General features: G+C 34.6%; 1 long non-coding RNA gene across 1 annotated transcript; it reads left to right on the forward strand.

The window, feature by feature from the left end:
* The first annotated feature begins 1,017 nt into the window (after positions 1-1,017).
* Positions 1,018-2,084, forward strand: LOC141652089 (uncharacterized). The gene is made up of 2 exons (XR_012546964.1): positions 1,018-1,132; positions 1,467-2,084. It is a non-coding gene; the product is annotated as an uncharacterized LOC141652089 (long non-coding RNA).
* Positions 2,085-8,554: the final 6,470 nt, after the last annotated feature.

Here is an 8,554-nt window from a genome sequence, read left to right on the forward strand (position 1 = left end):
TGAGTATACATTTCAACATATTTAGTCATATATTTTGACAGATATTGAAGAGAGAAGTGAGTATCTCGAAAAGTGAGAATGACAATTAAAAAAAAACAAAGGGAGTAATATTTTTTTCCGAGAATCGAAAACGACATAAGAGAAAAGAAATGACACATAAAAAGCAATAGTTCCTATCATCCTATGCTCTAGTATTTGGAATGACAATTAGTTTTGTTGATAGCGAAATTCGCGGTCCTATTTATGCAACTTGATGTAGGTTTGGTTTTTAATGAGTATGGATCCTCTCCATTATTTTTCCTCTCCATTTTCTTACATTTCCTCTAATACAAAATATAAAATCATTATTCCCTTTCCACCTCTTCAAAATAATCGACCGTTGAATCGTTCCGAAACGAAATCTAGACCCTCAAAAAGGACTGAAAGGTACTGGAGAGAGTACCTACTAAAGAGGATCTTTTCTGGTTTTTAATGGCCCCTCTGTACTCGGCTATGAGGATATATGAATCAAAACATTTTGCCAATACTGTCATGTAAGTTTCATAAAAAATTACAAACGCTAACCTAATATTTAGACACGACCGTCGAGTTTAATATATTCCCTCCGTACCACACCAAAGGTAACGTAGGGGAAAATAGAGTATTTAAGAAAAAGTTGAAAAGGTAAGGGTAAAAAGGGAAAAAAAAAGTTGGGGTATGTAATTGTGGGTTTAATCTAAGTTTGTAGGTGGGGCATGTAATGACATTTTATGAAAAATGAGACCAAAGTTGGCTGGTGTGAGTGGTAAGGGCTCTCATCTCTTAAACAAGTGGTCAGGGGTTCGATTCTTGACTCTTGCGAATGAAAGCCAAACTTGGGAGGGGTCAACCCATTAAATCGCTTTTCGCATCTGGAAGGAGATTCAAACCGCTTGTCAGGGAGGATCCCTGCTAACACAAAAAAAAAAAAATTTATGAAAAATGAGTTAGGGCCCAATATTGGCCTATAAATAATTGTGAAGTTTATTCGGGAAAAACACACAACCACCTACACTTTCTCGATTCCCACATAAAACAAAAAAATATGGCAAAGATAGCAGCAGCCTTCACTAGTCTTACTCTCCTCCTCGCATTTGCACTTCTTGTGTCTTCTGTAAGTTTATTTATTTAATTGCAATCCATGCATACAACCTTTCATTATTATCGAAATTAATCATTTTAAAACACTTCACGTATACTCCGTAATCCGTATGATCTAATATTTCGATTTATGTACTTGTATGTTTTTGACTGATATATAGGGCCTCATTCGGTCTTGATATATCGATCCGTTTAATTATTTGTTTATCTATTTTATTAAAATTTTAATCAAAGTAAACAAATAATTGGAACGGAGGCAGTAATACATTGCATATTTCAATTACAAATCTTTGGTTTCTGTTGTACTCTGTATATGATTACATATTTCGCTCATACTTTACATGTAGGAGGACAATTGCGCCTATGTAGTCCATTTGAAGACCGGAGATGTGGATGGTGCGGGCACAGACGCTAACGTGGATATCAAATTATATGACGCGCAAGGTAACAAGGTTCAAGTAAACGCTCTATGGGACCATGGGATCATGGAATACGGCCACAACTATTTCGAGAGGAATACCTTAGACTTTTTTAGCTTCAAAGATAACAAGTGTGTTGATGTTTGCAAAATCGAACTGGCACAAAACGGTGCTTGGTTTAGGGCGGGTTGGTATGTTTCCTACCTAAAAGTCACCACTCATTATTTCGACGGTCATTGCACCCGAAATACATTCCAACTTAATCAATGGCTAGCCATGGATGAGCCGCCTTACTCTTTGTCCCTTACAAGGAACCTTTGCGGCAACTCTATTCAGTTCAACAATACAGAGCCACTTTTTCAACTCCCAGTTTCAATTTAAGACAGCTTCAGAATTCAGATATTGTTGATGGTCTTAAGTTTTACTCAGTCGCACTTGTTTACCTTTAATTAAAATTTCCTAAAAAATAAATAAGTCCACTTAATGACGACGTTCGTGTGTTTGCTTATCTTATACGGAGTATGTGTAAACAAATTGTCAATAAAATATTGTACTTTACAATCATTTGTTTGCTATGATTAGAAATAATTTAGAATACCACAACAAGAAAGTAAAAAAAAAACATAAAAAAACTAAAGATGAAAACTAAATCAAATATTATTTTTTTGGCAGCGGTCAAGAAAACTAAATCAAATATTATGTAGGTATACCTTTATTTACTGCTGCAAAAAAAAAAAAAAAAAAAAAAAAAAAATTAAATCAAATAGAGGGAATACAAAATAAAATTACAAGTCATGGTATATGTCAATAAACGTTACCTTTATTTTTATTTTTTTGATTAATGAGAAGGGATGAATTGAACCCAGAGACGTACATCGAGTAGGATCTCACCAAAAGGTTCCGAACCATCTTACAGTGGCCAATTCAATGCTCAGTACAATATCGTTTTAGGCCCTGAATTTTTGTGTCTTATATGCATGAGCTCCGGTAGCTAACATTCCTGTAGTATCTGGGTGTTTAGAAACGATATGTTGAAACAATATATTGAAACAATAACATATTTGGGTCATACCGTCTTAAGCAGTTTGCTTATCCTAACATATTGGTTGGCATATTCAATCTAAACTAAGAAAAACTTCATTTTACAAAGAAAAATAACAATTTACTAAGCTTAATCTGCTAGTTACAATTAACAAACACTTTAACTAATTACGTCGATTAAAATATGTGGTCAAATCTTCTAATACATCGGTCATTTATAATCTACATTTATGTACAATCAGCTTATGCTGAATACAATCCGTTAATTATCAATCAACCATTATTATCTCACATATCTATTTGTTACGATCCACTTGTAAATGGAGAGCTAGCTCTATTTATGCCCTCCTTTAATCTTAAAGAAGAGCAGAAAGCTCATTTCCATTTCTTCTCGTTATCTTGGCATAGAGCACTACTTTTTGCTCTCCAACAAAAGTTACCACTTTGAAGAGCCCTTATTATAGGGCGGGAACCCATAACTCCACTACCATTTCCTTTAATGCTATTTATAATTGTGAAACGGTGAATAATAACATAACCTTAGCTTTACCCTGTATTTGAGTGACATTAAAAGAAATGATAGTGGCGTGATACACGCTCGGGTAAGTTTAAATATTATAGGGCACTTAAAACAATATAGGCGAGTTTAAATCACAAATACTCTAAGATCGGCGTACAAAAGTTATCTTTTTGTGATTAGTACTTAACTTAAAACGGCCTTTTTAAGAAGTACGGAGTAATTGAATTTCAGTTGAGGAATAAACATTTATTAAAACCTGTTACATACTCAATGCAGGTGAATCTAAGTAATTCGAGTTTGTTATATTGGTTATGTCATGGAATTAAGTAATTGAAACGACACGCAATGAAACTAGCGATAACTACTCAATCCCTATTATTTTAGATTTAATTTCTGTTGTTATATATTCCGTATATATATTAGTTCAATTTAGTTGAAGTCCATTCGATCAAATTTAGTAGTAGTAGTAGTTGATAAATTTAGATAAGCTTAGTTTAGTTAAGTTTAGATCCACTTGCTCTGTTCAGTTTGGTTCAGATACGTCTAATTTAGTTAAAGTCAGACAATTTCAGTCTACAAAGCTTAGACCTTAATCTTCTTAATAAAATTTTATCGCTATAAATCTATAATCACAGTACGTAGATTACCATTAGCTTAGCGGTACAACCATTGGATTTTTTGAAATTGAGCATTGCTGAAATGTTTTTAAATTTCGTTCTAAACTTTCCAAGGCTTCTTATAAAGTCACTGAGTGCATTCGAATAATTTTTTTGATCTAAATAAATTTTACAACTTTGAAATGGCTTATTTGTCATAATAACCTTAAACTTTACGACCAAAACCATTACTAAAATGATCAAAAACTTGATGAATGCTAGGTGAAAGACAATAGATTAGACAAACCCTAATAACAACGTGCCTTTGAATGATTTTCAAGTTATGGTTATAAAATATCTGTTACTTAATAATTTTATTGTGGTTAATTCAAACGAAATATATTTAGGCAAATTATAAAAATATTTTGGTAATGTACTTTGAAAATAGCACTTGTGATATTGTTGATGAAAATTTAAAAGCTATTTATCCGATTTGATGAAACATACAACCGAATTTATGGAATGTGTCGAATGCAACATGATCTAAATTATCATCCGATTAGACGAAAATTCAAACAAATAACCGGCATAAAGAGTACACGACGATATTTTCTTTTTTTTGAAAGAAATGATCAATTCAGTAAAAAATAGTGACACGATATCTACAACATGTGTCAAATTTGACCGGATACAACTTGACTAGAACCAAATAAAATAAAATCTCGTTCAAAGAAAGATTTGTAAACTTGAATTGCTCTAAAGCACATCGTCTATCATATCGCCGCAAACAACTTTTCACAAGAGGATCATAGAATCTTGAGCCTTGACGAGAGACGATTTCATCGGCCAAATAGCCAAATTGGTAAATAAAGTAGAGGGTTCTTGCCGGATTTGTAAAAAAACTTTCACATTCGCCAAATTGGTAAAAAAATTGACACTTGCTACCAAATTGGTAAAAAAAAGTCGGGACTTGTACCAAATTGGTAAAAAAATCCTTATGCACTATATGAATAAAAAGTTTGGGTAAGCAACGTTCAGGCCTAAAAAAATGTACGACTCTAATTTCTTAGAAGAAAGTGATATCTTATAAATTGCTGAATTAACTAAAAATCAAGGTTATGAAATATTCTCCCCCATCTCACTCATTTGTTTACCTTTTTTTTATTCTTTGTAAGAGGCATTTTAAACAAAGCCAAACAAAATTATCGCGACAGAGCCCCAAAGGAAGTAATATAAAATTTTGATTACAAATTTTGCAAATAAAAAAGCACAAAAAATATACGCGACTCGTTTCCTAACCCCAACCTAGGAGTGTTAATCAGACGAGACAGCTCGCGAGCAACTCGAGCTTGGCTCGGTCAAAGCTCGGCTCGTGTGAGCTCGGCTCCAGAGCTTAACGAGTCAAGCCGAGCTAACGTTGGCTCGGCTCGAAAAGCTCTTGAGCGGCTCGAACTTGCGTAATTAGATAAGATATAACTCATATGTTATAAAAAATAAAATTGTCATGATTATATATTTGTATCACACATATAAAAAATGTCTCATTGGTTTCTAATATTTGTATATGAAACCTTCGAGCCTTGTTATTGAAAATATCGAGAGAGAAAAAACGAAAATTCAATAATTATATATAGGCTCGAGTTGAGCTCAAGTTTGGCTTGAGCTCGCGTTAAAGCTCGCAAGCTTGATAACGAGCATAATTTTTTCAAGCTCGAGATCGGCTCGAGCTCGAGTTTTACTTTATGAGCACAAACTGAGCAAATCCAAGCTCGGCTCGTTAACACCCTTACCCAACCCACCATTTATCTTTATATTTAGACCAATTTGTATTAATGAGATTCAAAACAAATTCTGATGGCTTGTTTACTTATATCAATTAGAGGCGAGGGTAACAAATTCGAGTCGATAGTGTAATCTAAAACGGTATCAAAACCTTGTTTGAAACCAGAAAAAATTAATTTTCTCTAAATCAGTTACTCAATTTATTATATTTTTTTAACAAAAAAAAAAAAAAAAAAACTTGTATCTAGTTCAAGAAAAAATTAAAAGTGTAACAAAATCGAGACGATAGGATGTCAAGTACGACATTAACTCGACTCAAATTAATTCGTATTAAACCCGAAGAGAAAAACTCAAATAAACTAAAGCCGTATTTTTATATTTACGTCTAAACGTCGAGTACCGTCACTTTTTTGTCGCATAAGCTTTTTTTTACCAATTTGGTAACAAGTGTCAACGTTTTTTTGCCAATTTGGCGAATATAGAAGTTTTTTTACCAATCCGGCAAGAACCCTTCACTTTATTTACCAATTTGGCTATTTGGCCCGATTTCATCTAACCAAATTGAGTGCAACCAACAAATCGACAACATATGTAATACCATATAACGATCCATTACGAAACTAATCATCTGCATCTTCATCATATAAGGAACGACCAAGCTCATATTTATATTTTTAGTAGAACTAAAACCAGAAAGTACTAGATCATCTAATGATAATTTAGATCCTGTTCCTGGAAATTAATTCCATATATAGGGGGGCCAACGCATGTGTCTTGTATGGAAAAATTAAAGGAAGAAGGCCCCCTCTCTATCCCACGTGATTATGGGCATTGCTAATTATATTCTAGAAATTTATACGTGTCATATGCCCATGCCCTATACAAGTACACAAATTCTCATTATAGACGGACACTATCCGTCTATACGTATAGACGGATACCATTTTTCCTCACAAAATACCCATTTGCCATAAAGTGGGAAGCACATGGGGGTGCCCCACCTTGTCCTCCCTACCCATTTTATTAGAGGTCTTTACCCGTCTGTTCGCCCCACCCGTCTATACCAAGACCTATTGATACAAGTAATTTCGGATTTCTTACAACAAATAATTCAATTTCAAATCTTAACAAACCAATAATGGAGTATAAGACAAACCCCCATTATTGTTATAATGACCTACATTTAGATTTAGGCATACATATCTAATTATTGATTTGTAGTTATTATTGATGTTTTTGCCGGTCAAATTATTTGCACTCATTGATTGCAAAAACACGGATCTTAATTATTGAGATCAAGGCATCTCAAATAATTCGGAGGCCCGGGCAAAATGAAAACAGAGGCCCTCAAAATTTGAAAAAATAAATAAAATAACTAAAAATGGGTATGACAAGGCTCAAACTCGGGTGGCTTGGGCAATTGAAACACGTTTTCACCGATGTGCTATCACCCTTTTGATAATATACATGGAGATTATTATGTATATATGACTAATGTTTTCATAATTTATACGAACACGAGGCCCAAAAATTTGGAGGCCCAGTTCGCGCGCTCAGCCCGCACCTGGTCATATGGACTAGAATCACGTATTGTACATTCCAAATTGCCAACAATAAGTTTGTCAATCATAAATTTGAGTGTTTGATTACGGCTATGAGCGCGTATTGATTGAAAAGGAATTATATTCTCATAGCCCCTTTCGCTAAGCTATGAGCGCGTTTATTAAGGTTCCTAGGTTCAAAACTGAAACATAAACAGTGAAACAAAGGAAACAAAAGAAAAATATCTCTGCAATCTGGTAAAGTACCTGTAGACAATCAGACGAAATACTCAAATGGAATATCTTATTAGAGACCGCCCATTCAAGAACTTTACTTATACGAAAAGCTTTAGCTTGACTTGCTGATTCAGCCTTGAATTTGTTTCCCCCCTCAACTCAAGTTTTTTTCACACTTTATTTTCCGTTTGTAGCGTCTGCCCTAGCTCGGCATCCACGCACTTCCTTGCTTTTCCGTTTGACTCTATGGTTGGATCTTTGCTTTTGGTTTTCGACTACTTCATGTCCAACAACCAAAGAACCAAATCCTCTAAGTCCGCGTTTGCCAAGTTGCCCCTTGATTTAATTTCCGAGTCTCAACCTTTGCACCTACAAAATAAACCCAAATTACGCTGAATCACATCCAATAGACACAACTGCTATTGGACATCCTATTCGTGAAACCAACAAGGTTGCTGACTTCATGGATTCTATTGGATATTCATGTCCAACTCTAGGTGGTTTGAAAGCCGGTGACTACAACTTACCTCTCTCATTCGAAAGCATGATATAGGTTGGTCCTACCCTAGAGGATCAACCTAGTTTTCTTACCTTATCAAAAAAAAAAAAAAAAAAAAAAAAAGACAAGTGCTATTACAACGCCTATATGAGCTAAAATGACATAACATAATGCTGCTACGTACTAAGGAGTAAGGACTAAAAAGCCTAATAAATGAGTAGAACGAATATGGTACAACCCGTCTCATCACTTAGGTAAGGACTAAGGACAATGGTTCAAATTTAAAAAACCTTGGGGTCTTGCCACGCACTTGCAAGAAGCATACCCCTAAACTACAAGCTTTGAAGCCCCGAATAGACCTAAGAATGAAAGAGAGGTCCTAGAGGCACTCGTGCTTTTCCCAGTGACTCTTACTTTCAAACACCCCGCTCCGTTGGGTATTGGATCCGCTCTTCTATTAGCATGAACGTGAATTAGATTCTATTTGTCTTACGATTAGCATGTCGCAGTGAATATGTACCCAGGACCTGTAAACACCGCCCAGTGTGTGTTCTATTTATTATACACAACTTAGTCATTACATTATCAGAGTTGTAGTAGTTAGTAATCAAGTGGGTTTGGGTTGGGGTGATTGTTCACCTTAACCTTTAATAATATAAGATACCTTTGTCAATAGAAATGAAGCAAACTTCTTAATCAATTAATTACCTTTTTATAAGAGTACTGACGATAAAAGGATTATACACAGTTATCTTTGGAGGTTGTGGACACCCTGATGATTTACACCCACAAAATGAAGT

This window comes from Silene latifolia, chromosome 4 (assembly GCF_048544455.1).
Source record: "Silene latifolia isolate original U9 population chromosome 4, ASM4854445v1, whole genome shotgun sequence".
NCBI classification, from domain to species: domain Eukaryota; kingdom Viridiplantae; phylum Streptophyta; class Magnoliopsida; order Caryophyllales; family Caryophyllaceae; genus Silene; species Silene latifolia.